Source organism: Pogona vitticeps, chromosome 3, assembly GCF_051106095.1.
Source record: "Pogona vitticeps strain Pit_001003342236 chromosome 3, PviZW2.1, whole genome shotgun sequence".
Classification (NCBI taxonomy): domain Eukaryota; kingdom Metazoa; phylum Chordata; class Lepidosauria; order Squamata; family Agamidae; genus Pogona; species Pogona vitticeps.
This window is the reverse complement of record NC_135785.1, coordinates 13,412,515-13,427,919: the sequence shown is the minus strand read 5'-3', so window position 1 is coordinate 13,427,919 and position 15,405 is coordinate 13,412,515. Positions and strand designations below refer to the sequence as shown.

At 40.4% G+C, this 15,405-nt stretch overlaps 1 long non-coding RNA gene across 1 annotated transcript in view; it reads right to left on the bottom strand.

Moving 5' to 3' along the window:
- LOC140706076 (uncharacterized) overlaps positions 1 to 15,405 on the bottom strand; it is an 86,237-nt gene that overhangs the window by 19,074 nt on the left and 51,758 nt on the right. The window contains exon 2 of the long non-coding RNA XR_012085803.2: positions 1 to 15,405. This exon is cut by the window's left edge and continues 19,074 nt beyond it. This is a non-coding gene — a long non-coding RNA (uncharacterized LOC140706076).

Sequence of the window (15,405 nt, the reverse complement as noted above, 5' to 3'; positions counted from 1 at the left end):
CATACAAGCTACTACATCCAGTGGTTGGTCTATTCAATAAACAGTTACATCTCTCTAGACTTAAAGCCGGTGTGTAAGTTACTTCAGTTGTTTTACATCTTTGGGAACTCTTTCAAAATTTTAAAGAACTCTTTTAAAGAACCTCTCCATGCTGAGCTCAGATGCACTGCAAGAAATTCGCACACACCAGGTACACACTAGGGCTGTGCAACTTTCTCAGAGTGTTCTTGCTGCTTTGAAGGAACCACTCCCAAGGGAAGTCATTTCGATGCACTGCTCTCATTTCCTGAAGGAAATGTAATGTCCACACAGAACCTCCTGAAACTACCACTTGAAGGTGCTGAGAAACAGCACCTCCCAAGGCAGCCAGACACATGCTCCTTGTATTTCATAACAGGAAAAATGAGGACCAGGTGGAGTCTCTTAGAACTCCATGGAGTGATGAATTCTAAAGAAATCAGCTTTATGTAGGAGATGAAGGAAGATGGAAGGATCTATGAGGAACAGCAAAGGGGGTTTTAGTGGCTGCCTTGGGTTCTCTTGAGGAGAAAGGGGGTTATATATAAAATGTACCAAGGTTTCCTTACCTGTGGTCTAGCTCTTAGTTTTATACCCCATGTGTAGCAGAGCTGATTAGTGAGAATAACTGATTGATTCCTTTTTTTTTTTTTTTGCTCACCAGGACTCTCAAGAAGAGGTGCAATAGTGTCAGATCAGATGGTCTAATGCTGAACATCTCCATAAAAGCCCTACACAACTTTATAGACCTCCGGGGGTGGGGGGAATCACAAGCTTGTGTTAATCACAACTGGCATTTATCCCAAAAAGGGCTAATTCCTGAATGACATCAGACTTTTCCAAACAGTATCAAAATTCATCTAATTATCAAGACATAAGTCTTGTCATTGTTGCAATAATTCCAGGCAAAAACAGCTTGACTAATTCTACAAGTTTTATTTATCTTCATTGCTTCTATGTTCCAGATACATAAAATACTTCAAAGATGTTGGAAAGCATCCAAACATCTTACAGATATATAAAAACTGTAGGCAAAAAACCTTTGAAAAATATGAAAACTAAACTTAAGTTGCAGGCAAAAACTTAAGTCAGATTTCAGTCCAAAATACAAGAGCATATAAGATACAATAAATACAAAAAGGAATGTTTCAATTACATTTTAAAATTGCAAGAGCTTATAGACTTAAAAGGCACAATGAAAAAGCAGAGACTACAACACTAAAATACATCATTGAAAAGTAAAAAAAGCATTATAACTTTAAGAAGTCTTTAGCTTTTAAGCATATTATAAGCAACATACAGAAAATTATTCAAAGTGTTTACCCAGCCAAACCAGTCTGAATCTATAAGGGAAACTCCATTTTGTTTGCTGCTATTCTTTCTATTGCTGCTTGTTTGTTGGTATCTTTTGTGTGTGACATTGCATGTTACATTGTATGGTGTTGCTAAGTGAGTACCCTTCCTATATTTATATTTTTCTCAAATGTTTGCATTTCTCTTCCAACTGAAAACATTTTCTTTTCCAGGACCAGTAATTTCTAGAGACCTGAATGCATAGTCAAAAATACATAGTGGAAATTTATATTTATTTTGCAACTACTGATTTACAATAGCTTGCAAATCAAAATCTGGCAAGCTGCCACTGTAACGATAAGCATTCTTATATTGTCTAACAGGACTGGAGCCCAGCAGTTTACACTGACTGTAACTATAAGGATAGTTAGCAACCTATATGTTCAAACGTTCACATCTCAACTATAGGCTCATGTAATTACAAAGATTTGAAACATTAAGCAAAAACATCAGAAATATTCTCCAAAACCCAGTTTTTAGATAACTACTCATAGATATCAAATGCGCTTTGGAAAGATACTGTTTCAGTTGCCCACAAGAAGCTCAACAGAGATGGGGCCAGCTTAAATTCTTATGGGAAGGAGTTCCACCATCAAGGTGCTACTATCAAGAAAGTTTTGTGCATACACACAATCCGCTTTGTGGATTGAGGATCTCAAACTCTGGACATGTCTCTACTGAAGAACGTGGTTTTTCAGATACTGTGCCCCCAAACCATTTAGACCTTTGGAAATCAAAACCAGCACCTTGGATTGAACTCAGAAGCAAACTGGAAGTTCTAGAAAGGGCAGCAACAAAAGGAAGAGCAAAGGCACTCCTGAACATACTGTAGCAGCCACCTAGCTTTCAAGGAACAATAAGAGCACTGCTGGGCTGTGAACTTTGGGGGCAGGGACGTTCAACTCCATCCAAAAAAGGCTGTAATGCCAATCTCAAACTGGTCTTTTTGTTGGCCAACACAACTTCTATCCAGTTTGGACTAGGTCTCAATTGCATTTTAGACTTTTCCTGTAATCCCACTAACAATGTCCTGCCCCTGCAAAGGATCAGCACTGCCATTGGGATTTCATAGCTCCTTCTTTTTCTACAATGGATCCTCCCCTCCCTGTCGTGATTATATTTTTATTACCGTATTTTTCGCACCATAAGACACACTTTTTTCCCACAAAACAGGGGGGGTGGAAAGTCTGTGCGTCTTATGGAGCGAAGAAAACAGATTATATTTTCCTGTTTTCTTCTCCTAAAAAAATTGGTGCGTCTTATGGAGCGAAAAATATGGTATATTTCCTGGGTAGAACTCATGAGCTACTGACTGGGAGGTTATCTGTCACAGAAGCTGGTTTTCCATGTTGTTTCTCTGTTACTGTTTCTAAGTCACAACTTTTAGTCCCATGGCTCTAAGCCTTAGAAGAGGATTTTCTCCCCATTTTCTCTCTCTCTTTTTGCAGTTTTGCTGGTCCCGTGCAGTCCATCCTCCACATCTGAACATTGAAAGTTCAAGAGAAAGTGAGCATTCAGGGAGGATAAGTTATAAGTCAACATGGTTTGCATAGCATTACTGTGTACTGAAATGCATATCAAAACTGTTACATCAGTTAAGGCATCAACTATAGCATGCTGTTTCATGGCTTTCTGGAATCTGAACTGCAATGACATAACTTAAAATGGTCATTTCATAAACAATGCAATTACTGTAATATTTTAAGTACTAAGACAGTGCATATCATCATAGTGGGGAAGGCAAACCATCTTCATGTTCAGTCTGCTCCCTGGATATTCCCTGACAATGGCCAAATTCAGAACCCTGCTGCTTTCCTTCTTAATGGCATTCATGCCACATTACGAACAGCTAGACTCAACAGTTTGCATAATAGGCTCTTCTAAACTGTACTTTTAAAATGAAAGAAGCTCAATTTGTGCTCATCAAAATCCATTTTCTCTGGATCCAAAGAGATCTGTGGAATCATTAAGCCTTGCCTTGGAAGTGAATATGACCATTCTGCTTTGAGTCAGAGCTCAACACAAAACACTCTGAATTTGGCTGATCGCACAGTTCTACTTTGTAGATATTTTCTAGAACCTTGCAGGCCCAGTAAAGTTCTCTCCTTCTGCAGGAGTCAAAATCAAACGAGGATCCGCCACTGGAATCTGTATTACCTACTGTTTTTGCAGTTTGCGATTCATCCCTTTTGTCATCCAAGCAGCATATTGATAGGTGAAGCATAAAGAGGCGGATTAATACGGTAAATCTATAAACCAGAACATTTGAAGGAGAACAAACTTCTTTGAAAGACAGGCCATTCAAAAAGGAATAATACTTTATGTTGTTCACGCTGTGCTAATTTGCACTACTTTATTTTGAGTCAAGGCAAATCCGGGCACACAGGGATAAGGGTATTTTAAAAGTAACATTGGAACCTCATTTTTAAAAAAGTAATAGCAGAGCCAATTTTAATTGGGACTGCAGTTATCAGATAAAGTGAAATTTCATTCTTCCCTTTCCAGTTATGATTCCAGGGTAAAATTACTCTGAGCACTGCTTCCCATCCTTAGGGGAAATTGTTATTGGGAATGGCTTCCTTCTCACAGACATTTATGCTTTATGTGTGAATGCCATGGGTGCCATGGCTAATGAAACATCAAGGGGAGGGCTAGTATGTCTTGGGAGGGTGAATAAAGAGAATGTGGAATATGGAAGTGTCTATAACTGGGCATCAGAGTAGATATCAACGTTTATATTCACTGGGGATGGTCACAGAGATCACATAACCCTCCTGTTACAGCAGTTTCACTGGCTGCTGATTTGTTCTTGGGCATTTTGGGTCCTTTTTAAGGAGAAAGATGGGGCAAAAATGACTGACCGACCAACCAACTGACTGACTGACTGACTGAATGAATGAATGAATAAGGGCATTATAATATATAAAACATTGTCTGATCATGTAGTCTACTCTAAACAACCTATCAGAGGAAGCTGTCCTTATTGTAGTTGCTTTCAACAGTTACTTTACTTATCCATTCCTGCTCATGCTCAGTTTGTACTTTGGAATTTTCCACTTACAGTTATAAAAGAGCAATTGTTTATTACTGTATTTGGTGAGACCCACTTTGCATATACACTATGTGTTAAAGGACAGAAGATGAACCCACTTAAAAGAGCTCTGCTTCTAGCAATGTGCTAACCTGTGAAGCTTGGGCCAGAGGCATTCTTTCAAATAATGCTTATGACAAATTGCGAATTGTTTTTGAGGTTTCATAAGAACTTTGTTGTCATGGCATCTACCACAGAATAAATTCCATGATTTTTCGAGACTAATCCATCTTCTTTAAACAAGTTATAGTTTTGATTTTGTATTTTCCTTTTTGATAAAGTTTTCAACAAATGCTCCTTTTCCTTCTCATAGGGGGAAATGCTTAGTCACAGTTTTTAAAAGGCACTGTAAACAGTACAAGATGAAATCTGTGACAGAACAGGAGCTGAGGCTGCACCTGTGGTGGAGGTAATAAAATATTTACCACTCGAATTATTCAAATAATTAAGCACTTTCTTCACTTTTCTGAGGGAATACGCTATGAAACCTGAAGTCAAAACACTGTAAGGGGTGTTCAATATTTAGCATTTTGTCATCCACAGACTCATTAGCCATTAAGATCAATCTGACAGAGTGTTCAGGTAGTCAAACATAATTAGAAAGTTTTCAGTTTGATTTTCTTCTCCTTCTAAAACTTTAAGCCACTATAGATCCTTCTGGAAATCCCTAAACCTTCAGATATCCAGCTGTTTATTTATTTAAGAGATTTTTAGGCCACCTGGCAGGTAGTCTATTTGGTTAACATATCAGAAACGAGAATGAGTATCCTACAAGAAATCACCCTAACAGCCTAAAATCACAATGGCTTTGCTTTTTTCAGGTATAGGGTGAACTTCTGGCTTGACCAGGAAGCCCTCCTTCCAGACTTTCAAGGTCACTTGGAGTGGGAGACTAGGAGTAACAGCCTGAAATTTTCAATTTTCCAAAGTTCTGATGTTTTCTTATCTGCTCAGATGCGTCTATCAGCACAGCAGTACAGATTCATAGAGATCACAAAAATTAAAGCATTGGAAAGGATCCTAAAGTTCATCTAACCAGCTGCTGATTTAGGAAACCCTAAGGTCCATCTTGCTGATCTAGGTCCTCTACTGCCAAGACATCCTTGATAGATGGCTGTCCAAACTCTGTTTGAAAAACCTCTAGCTAAAAAGGGACACCATCTTGTAAGGTAGTCCATTCCACTGTTGAGGAGCTCTCACTCAATGCTTGTTCATTTACTCTTTCCTATGCTGGAAGGATCTGTCCTTCCAGTGAGCACTCAGGGTTGATTTCCTTTAGAGTGGTTAGGTTTGGAAGGAGAACAAACCTATCAATTCTAAAGGAAATCAACCCTGAGTGCTTGCTGGAAAGACAGATCTTGAAGCTGAGTCTCCAATACTTTGGCCATCTCATGAGAAGGGATGACTCCCTGGAAAAGACCCTGATGTTGGGAAAGTGTGAGGGCAAGAGGAGAAGAGGACGAAAGAGGACGAGATGGATGGACAGTGCCATTGAAGCCACCAACATGAATTTGACCCAATTCCGGGAGGTAGTGGAAGACAAGAAGACCTGGCGTGCTCTGGTCCATGGGGTCATGAAGAGTTGGACACGACTGACCAGCTAAACAACAACAACAATGCTTGCCAAATGAACTCAGGAGGTTAGCTCATCCTGTCTTTATGTCTTATAGGTACCAGAGTAAGACTTCTCCATTCTGGAAAGGTTTCACATTGTTCCAATGAATTTTCATTCCATTACTGAGTAAAATGGCAACTAAATGAGTTTTTAGAATATCAAAATTTAATGATTTTTATGTTGCTGAAACATTTTGTTGGTGTTTTGAAGTGTTTTAATAAAAGGCAGGTTATAAAAATATTTAATATGTGTATGTCAACATGCATATAGACATAACTTACATGCATACATAATACATCAATCAATGTGTCACAGTGTGGCAAACTGGGCATGCACACGACAGAAGAACCATCTCCCTGTGGCATAAATTCTGAGTGTACCGGCATCCCTTGTGTGAAATCATCTGGGATGCCTAATCACAAGAACTGTTGAACAATGCAAAGAGATGAGAAGCATCATATTTAGCCCCCTCATTACAATGAATGTATTCAAGCTCTTCGAATAATGAGCTGATCAGCAGATGTAGAAATGCTTTATAAAACAATAAATTTCTAGCTGATGCCTAATGCCATAAAGGCAAATTGCTTGGTAGCATTGTTACAATCATCATGTCAACCTCAGGAGGAAAAAAAAGATAATCAGAAGCAGAGCTTTTATGTTACCTTACAATGGCAGTTCTAACAAAGATCTCCATTCCTCAGCTTCATGTTGTACTCTTTGTACACCACCTTCTCCAAATCTGAAATAAGATAAGAACAAGAAGACGGCTGGTTTCTCAGAAGAGCCATCTCACTCAGGTTAGTAATCCTGCTTCAGACATTGACCAAGCAGGTATTCATTGGATGTTCTGGATATGAATGCAATATCCCATCTCCAGAGTCATCCAGAGCCATAGTTAGTGGCTCTAAAAATTGAGGTTTCGTATAGTCATGACAAATACCAGAGATGGGCACAGGAGGGGGAAAAAACTCCTTTTGCTTTCGAATCGAATTATCCATTCAGTAATATTCAACTCTTGGCAATTCCATGAGCCAGCTCTCTCCATGATTTCCAGTCTTGAAAACTTCTTTCAACTGCTTTATATTTTGGCTAGCATCCACTTTGATTACATCTAAATATGTTCTTTACTGTCCTCATTGTCTTTTGCCACTGGTCATTCTGAGCATAACATCTTTCTCCAATGATGTTGATCACATGACATGGCCAAAATAACACTCTACATTTTGTTTGTCTTTCAGTGGTATATCCAGTTTTATGCGCTTCTGCACTTCTGTATTCATTATCTTTGCAGTCCATGGAATGTGCAAGAGCCTCCTCCAACCCCTCAGCTCAAAAGAATCAAATTTCTTTCTGTCCATCTTCTTCATCATCCAACTTTCACAGCCATATATACTTATGGGGAATACAGTGGTGCAAACTGATCTGCATGTGGTCATCAAGCTGATATCCTTACTTTCCATATTTAGTTCATACTCATAATTGCTGTGCAACCTAGCATGATTCAACATTGTTTAGGCATCAAAGAATCACAGAGCCATAATTCTCTGGTGCCTAAATAGCTCGTAATCATTGAGTTCTGTAAGAGAAAGAAACAGTTAATAATCAACCTGGAAAGAAGTTGATTGGAGATGTCCGATGGAAACTTATTTATTCCATTACACCAATTAAGGTACGGAGCACCCATTTTAAACCAGAATAAATGCAGAAAACATTTTTTTCATCAATAGTTGGGTTAAACTGACTTTGAATAAATACAAAATAGCAGCAGAAAAGATTCAAAAAGTGTCTGAGAAGCCATGGATTGGATTCTGAGTGGTAAATCTCCCAGCTGATTTTTATGGGCTTTTAAAAATTTAATACTTTGGGCAGGATTTAGGGAACTGGAAAAATGGCTTGGGAGCTGCATGGTGCCCACTAGAGATTTGGTTAGTGGCCACATAGGTGTCCAGCACTTCAAATCCCCACCTCCTCCAGCAGGTACCCACTCAGAGACAGTGACCTGGCTTCCCTGCCTTGCCTCCTCCAGATGCTGCCTCTGAGTGGGTGGTCACCAGAGGAGGCAGCCTTTGAAGCACCAAACATTTAAATGAACTGGCATGAATCACTGAATCAGCAGTTTGTGCCCATCTCTACTCCCCACCCATATGCTAAATATCCCAGGAGATGAAGCTGCGATACTTAAGAAACATAAGCGCTAAGTAAACTATATACAGTACACCAATATTTGAACCTTTGCTTTCTCTCTTCCTTCTTTTCTTCCTTCCTCTTTCTTTTCATCCCTTTCTTCCTACTTTAATACATCAATCCGAAATGAAAAGATTGCCCTGATATGATCAAATCAAGGAGAAATAGGACAATGGGGAGACATTAAAGCCAGCCGTTTTCCCCTTCATTCTCACTGCATTTTCTGCAGCCCTTCAAAAGAGGTAAAAGACATGACCTCACTGTGTTCATTTCCTTAGACAATGATTTTCCATTCAGATGGAGAGAATCTAGTATTTCTATTAAGCCTAAACAAAGTGCTAATATAATTCTTCAAGCAGTATATAAAAAATTCATTATCCCTTTGAAGGCTAAACAAGTTGGAGTGCCAGCAGAATAATGCACTGGATCTTACTTACGATCAGCATCTCTCCTGAATTGTGTGCTTCGTGCACAGATGGTATTTATTGACAACAAAACTCAAGAAAATGCCTGGCTGGTATTCAGTATTTATTAAAGTGGACCCCGGGGGCATTAAAGCAGAGATCGCTGTCCTTTATTTGAGAGAAAATGCCTTACTGCATACATTGCATAACATTAATTTTGTTTCTTCATATGCCAGGCCTCCAGTATGATTAGGATATATATTTTCACAGTACAAGAAATGCCACATCAGTTTTCATTGTAATGTAACAGAGCCCCTACTGTGTGTGAAATGAAGGAACCAGGAATCTATACGGGTTTTCAGCAGTTATATTGTGAAGGCAGAATGAAATTAATCAACTGTAGCGTGGACCAGCTTACACCAGTTTCTCCAGGATTTAGAATAGTTTTGATCCATCTATGGTCCAAATAGCACTTCCAGTCCCTAAAGATTTTACAATGAATACTGGTATTTATTAGAGTCAGGTTTCCATCTTGCTGATATCTGCATGGATCTGTTGCTTCTTGACTCCAGAGATGACAAAGTTCCTTGTCCATGTCCTGGTGGAATACTAGCCAGTGATTTGTTCAACCAAGTCCCCAGTCTGTTGTCTTGAAACAGAAGTGTCTTTTGCTATTACTAGCAAAATTATTATTACCAAAAAAGGTAAAGGGGAAGGGAACCTTGACAATTTAGTTGTGTCTGACTCTAGGGGCCCATTCGTAAGTCAAAGAGCTGGCATTTGTCCATAGGCACTTTCCATATTCACACGGCTGGCATAACTAGACACAGAATGCCGTTACCTTCCCACAGAGGTAATATCTATTCATCTACTTGCATTTGCATGCTATCAAACTGAAGTTGAAAAAGAAATGTATTTTGCTAGACTTGTGTGTGGAAGAAATGGGTCAAAAGGTGGCCCACATGTAATGTTTAGCTATAATACTAATTGTGTGCTGCCAAGTTGATCTTGATTTACCGCTCCCCTTTCCAGGGTTTTCAAGGTAATGAATACACAGAAGTGGTTTATCATTTCCTTCTCCAGGGGGTTCCCTGAGACTGTGCAGCTGGCCCAAGGACGCACAGGCTGGCTCTTCTCTCAGGAGGCACAGTGGGGAATGGAACTCCTAGCCTCTGGCCCTGCAATCAGATATCTAAATTAGAGATGGGGACTGTAACGTGGCGGGCCTCTCCAAAGTCACTGCCCACTCAGGCTTCTCAGAATGCCCACCACGCCACTACACACTCTTGCTGCCACCAACCTTTCCTTTAAATAAAAAGGACAAGGGTTTCTTCGAAAACAAAACTGGTTTATTGATTACAAAATGAAATGGGTAAATCACAGGAAGATAATCAAGGTGTAAATCACTGCTATTTAGTTAAATCGATCTCATAGACTTTCCTTCACTGACAATCAGACACGCAGGCCTCTAACAAACTATTTCTCTCTCACACAAGATCTCTCCAGATCTCACTCTCTAGAACTCTCAATCTCTCTCTCATACACTCTTCACCCCCCTTTTTATACCAGCACCTCCCCTTCAGTTCCACCCTCCGTCGCACCATTGGCTGATGGTTCACTGTCCAGCTGTAATGGACAGGTGAGGTCAAGGCTGCCTGTTACAGGGACGAATATAAAAATGGATCAGTTTTTCTGATGAATATAGCCGATTTGTCATATATTCGTCGATCCGTAATTGTAAATCAGGATGAATATAGCTTGACAGATATTTCCTCAGTTTTATTCAGTGATCCATTCATATTCATCGATATTCGTTACCCCTTTTGGGGGCCTCTCAGACCTTGCTGGCGCCAATTCGAAGCTCCCTCCAATCAGTACTGAGATCCTGGATTGGCATGTCCGGCAGCCAATAGTGCTGCTGAAAGGTGCATCTACTTGTACAGACACTTCATATAAGCTTTTCCCGTCCGGCTGTTCCCCACTTCTGTTCGTGAGAACAGTCACTGCTCGCTGGCTTGCTGGTGCTCTTGCGGTTTCGCTTTTGCAGCAGCAAAGCAAAGAGCTGATCTGTTTCTGACAGCCCCGTGGCCCTGTGGATTAACTGCTGTTAGTAGCACCAACCCTGTTCATCTGATGGTGCCACTGGTGCTCTTGGAAGTTGCAAGCAACCTCAGTTGCCTCCTGGGGGTAAAAAACTTTCCTTTGCAGGCAAATCTGATGTTGCTGAAGAAGATGAGTCTGCTCTGCTGCCTTTTGCCTCAGTGCCCCGATGGGGCAAGACACACCATTTTGCTGCTGCCAACTACTTCAGTTCAGTGCCCGATGTGGCCAAAAAAATCCTGCTTTCCTGCTGCCAATTTCCTCAGGCCCGACGGAGCCAAAAAGCCTGCTCTGCTGCCAAATTTCTCCTTGCCTCCAGTCCTCCTGAGGGCAAACTCTACTTCACTGGCAAATGTAATGTTGTGCTGAGCTGAAGACAATCTCGATGCCTCATGCATGCCTCTGCAAAAAGGACCTCTCATTCTGCTGGGGCTAAATATAACTTCTTCAATCCCATGGGCTTTGTGCCGTGTGGTAAACTCTCCTGAGGGGACCCAATTTGTGGGTGAATAACTTGGAGTTCTGATATCCAATCTTCACCAAAGTTGGCAGACGTGTTGGGAAAAGACATAGGAAACTCCATTGTGATTTTGGAGTCTCTAAGTACCTGGGGGAGCTTTCCTGAGGGCTCCTCTTTGTGACTATATAACTCGGGGATCTGTGATCCAATATTCACCAACCTTTCAGGATCTGTAGAAACACATCTGAGGAAACTTCCCTCCAAATTTGGTATCTCTAGGTTGTCAGCGGCCAGTGTTATAGCCATATAAAGTGCAGACAAATTTACTGATTGATTCATCGAAGAATATTTGTATATTCATACGAATAACGAATCAAAATGAACTGCCATTTTTTAAATTCATCCCCATCTGTAATATAAACCATGGAGCTATCCAGCCAGCCCAATGCTTTGTTAGGACCTCTAAAAAGGCATTAAATGAAACAGAAAATTGAGCTGACCAAGTCTATTATTCACATTCTTCATGGGGGGTGGGGCAGGTCAGCTGCAGAAAAAAAGTAAATAAGGCCAAGCAGGAGGCATGCAACATTTGTGTTATTTCCTTTAACAAATAGCAATGTTTATTTCTGTGTATTTAAAAAACTGAGCACATAGCTCTAGAACAGGAGTTGACCTAGAGAAACCGCTGTGCTTTGCTTTTTATATTGTTGAATTAGAGCAATTTATTTACTGTGAAATGCCCACCTTATTGAATCGTACGGTTTCGAAACTGTGCCTACAATAAAATGCAAGGCATTTTACTTAATAAAGTATCAGAATGATATCAACTCATAAGGCAAATCGTTCAAGCTAGGAAAGATGTAAATACAAATCTGATAGTTATTTCATGGACAAATGGAGTTTGTGGATCCATATAATGGTCAAAAGGGTCATACAATAAGCTGTTCTCATAATCGTCATGTTCCTTAGGTTTCATAGCATGTGGGGTCATAGAGAAAGAGGGAGGGTGTAGAAGAATGTTCTGTGGAGAGTTCAGATCTGGCATAAAAATATTTTGGTGACTCCCCCAAGTCTTGGTTGGTTGAAACTGAGAAGAGTTATTGTTATTGCTTTTGTATATTTTCCTTCTTTCTGTTTGTCGTCTAGTCGTTTAGTCGTGTCCGACTCTTCGTGACCCCATGGACCAGAGCACGCCAGGCCCTCCTATCTTCCACTGCCTCCTGGAGTTGTGTCAAATTCATGTTGGTTGCTTCAATGACACTGTCCAACATCTCATCTCTGTCATCCCCTTCTCCTCTTGCCCTCACACTTTCCCAAGATCAGGGTCTTTTCCAGGGAGTCTTCTCTTCTCGTCTCATGAGATGGCCAAAGTACTGGAGCCTCAGCTTCAGGATCTGTCCTTCTAGTGAGCACTCAAGTTTAATTTCCTTTAGAATTGATAGGTTTGTTCTCCTTGCAATCCAGGGGACTCTCAAGAGCCTCCTCCAGCACCTCAATTCAAAGGCATCAATTCTTCGGCGGTCAACTTTCTTTATGGTCCAGCTCTCACTTCCATACATCACTACAGGAAAAACCATAGCTTTGACTATGCGAATCTTTGTCGGCAAGGTGATGTCTCTGCTTTTTAAGATGCTATCGAGGTTTGTCATCCCTTTCCTCCCAAGAAGCAGGCATATTTTAATTTCGTGGCTGCTGTCACCATCTGCAGTGATCATGGAGCCCAAGAAAGTAAAATCTGTCACTGCCTCCATATCTTCCCCTTCTATTTCCCAGGAGGTGATGGGACCAGTGGCCATGATCTTAGTTTTTTTTTGATGTTGAGTTTCAGACTGTTTTTTGCACTCTCCTCTTTCACCCTCATTACAAGGTTCTTTAATTCCTCTTCACTTTCTGCCATCAGAGTGGTATCATCTGCATATCGGAGGTTGTTGATATTTCTTCCGGCAATCTTAATTCTGGTTTGGGATTCCTCCAGTCCAGCCTTCTTTCTGTTAGAGGGGTGCTAATCCAGTAAATCTATTTTCCAGGAAGATGCTTGTATTGTACTTAATAACAGTACTATATACTACTGTATGTCCAGTCCAATCTGCTGCTCAGTATGGAAATTCACACTGTACAGATCCACCCCAAATGGCTAACCACTTGTATAGCTTCTTGTTTGCCACAGTATCCCTGACTATGGGGCATACCAATGGAGTTCTGCATTCAGTACACAACTCATATAAGCCACTGTGTTTCAGTATAGGAAAATGTAAAGCAATGCACACTGGGGTGAAAAATCAAAACTTTAGTTATCAGTTAATAGGTTCTGAGCTGTCCGTGACAGATCAGGAAAGAGATCTTGGTGGGCTGGTGGGCAGCTCAATGAAAGTGTCAACCCAGTGTGCAGCGGCAGTGAAGAAGGCTAATTCCATGCTAGGTATCATTAAAAAGGGGACTGATAATAAAACAGACAACATTATAATGCAATTGTACAAAATGCTGGTAAGGCTGCACCTGGGTTATTGAGTACAGTTCTGGTCGCCGCACCGCAAAAATGACATACTGTAGTGGGACTGGAAAAGGTGCAGACGTGAGCAAGTAAAATGATGACTGGACTGGGGCACCTCCCTTATGTGGAAAGGCTACAGAGTTTGGGGCTCTTCAGTCTAGAGAAAAGGCGCCTGAGGGGGGATGTGATTGAAACATATAAAATGATGCAGGGGATGGATAAAGTGGATAGTGTATACAAGAACCAGGGGACATCCACTCAAATGGAGTGTTGGGAGAGTGAGAAAAGACAAAAGAAAATATTTATTTACCCAGTGTGTTGTTAGTCTGTGGAACGTCTTGCCACAGAATGTGGTGATGGGATCTGGCCTAGATGCCTTTAAAAGGGGATTGGACAAATTAAATATCTCACTTATTTTAAAAGCCTTATTTGGGTTGATATACTGTAAATTCATTCCAACTTGATGGCACACAACATACACATCCATTGAATGATGTATAGGCATAAATCATACATATTGTATATGTTTAATACTGTAATATTGATCAAAATCTTATTGGTCAGTTACACAGGTGTAAGTGCAAAGGCATCAGTTACAATGACAAATCCTGCTAGTTAACAAATGTCTACTTGTATCCCTCCTTATGAGGCAGTCATGTGACTTGTAGCACAATGAGGGAAACAAGCAACTAATTAACAAGTGTCAATATAATGTGGCAGTTTGCTGCACTGCACTTATGCCTGCCTAACTAACCAATAGGATTCTAACCAACTATGTGTGCACACATACACATATATAAATGTGAAGTATCATATGCATGTAACATTTACAGTATATTATACACATTGGCATAAAGAGGATATACATTTACAGAGCAGAAAAACCCAAAGGCTCTTCTCTGTATAATCTCACTAGCTAAAACCATGCAAACTCATGTTCCTTTACTGCTTCACACTTGGCTTTCACCTTATATTTGGATTAGGGACATTTATTGCATGGATGGTACTAAGAACAGCATCCACAGGGTACATTCTTTGAATGAACACATCACTTTGGCAGCATTCACACCGGCATTCTCCATCAGCTGATGAAGATTATAAATGTTGTGGCTGCTGTTTATGAACTCAGAGCTACTTAAAGTTATGCTACGGTGCCTTCTTGACAGGCGTTGGACTCGATGATCCATACGGTTGCTTCCAGCTCTATAGTTCTAAGATGATGACGACAACGACGACAAATGTGGTGGATTTGTTGTAGGGATACTGTTTTGAATAGCATCCAAGGACCTGTTGTCATGTGTAGATAATCATTGCAGGCAGGGATAGCAGCAAATTGTGGGATTATGGAGGAGAAAAGGGCAAAGGAAAAGAACAATAGAGAGGGCAGGAGAAATCACTACATCCCTGTTAAAAACATCACATAGAACACAATAAGTAGAACAGGTTCTCTGACCCTGCAGTCTAAGTCAGAATGTTTAGAATCCTACGATAGGCATTGTACTTTCACTGTTTCTCAACACACAGCAGTAACAGTGCAGATACGCCACTAGAATCTGTCAACAATTACCTTGTGCTACTGTACATGGCCTCTTATTCTACAATGTAAGGATTTTCTCAGTGGCAGCAAAATTTAATATCTTCTGATCCATGTATCCAACTGTATTATTACTTCACAGTATCAACTGCCAA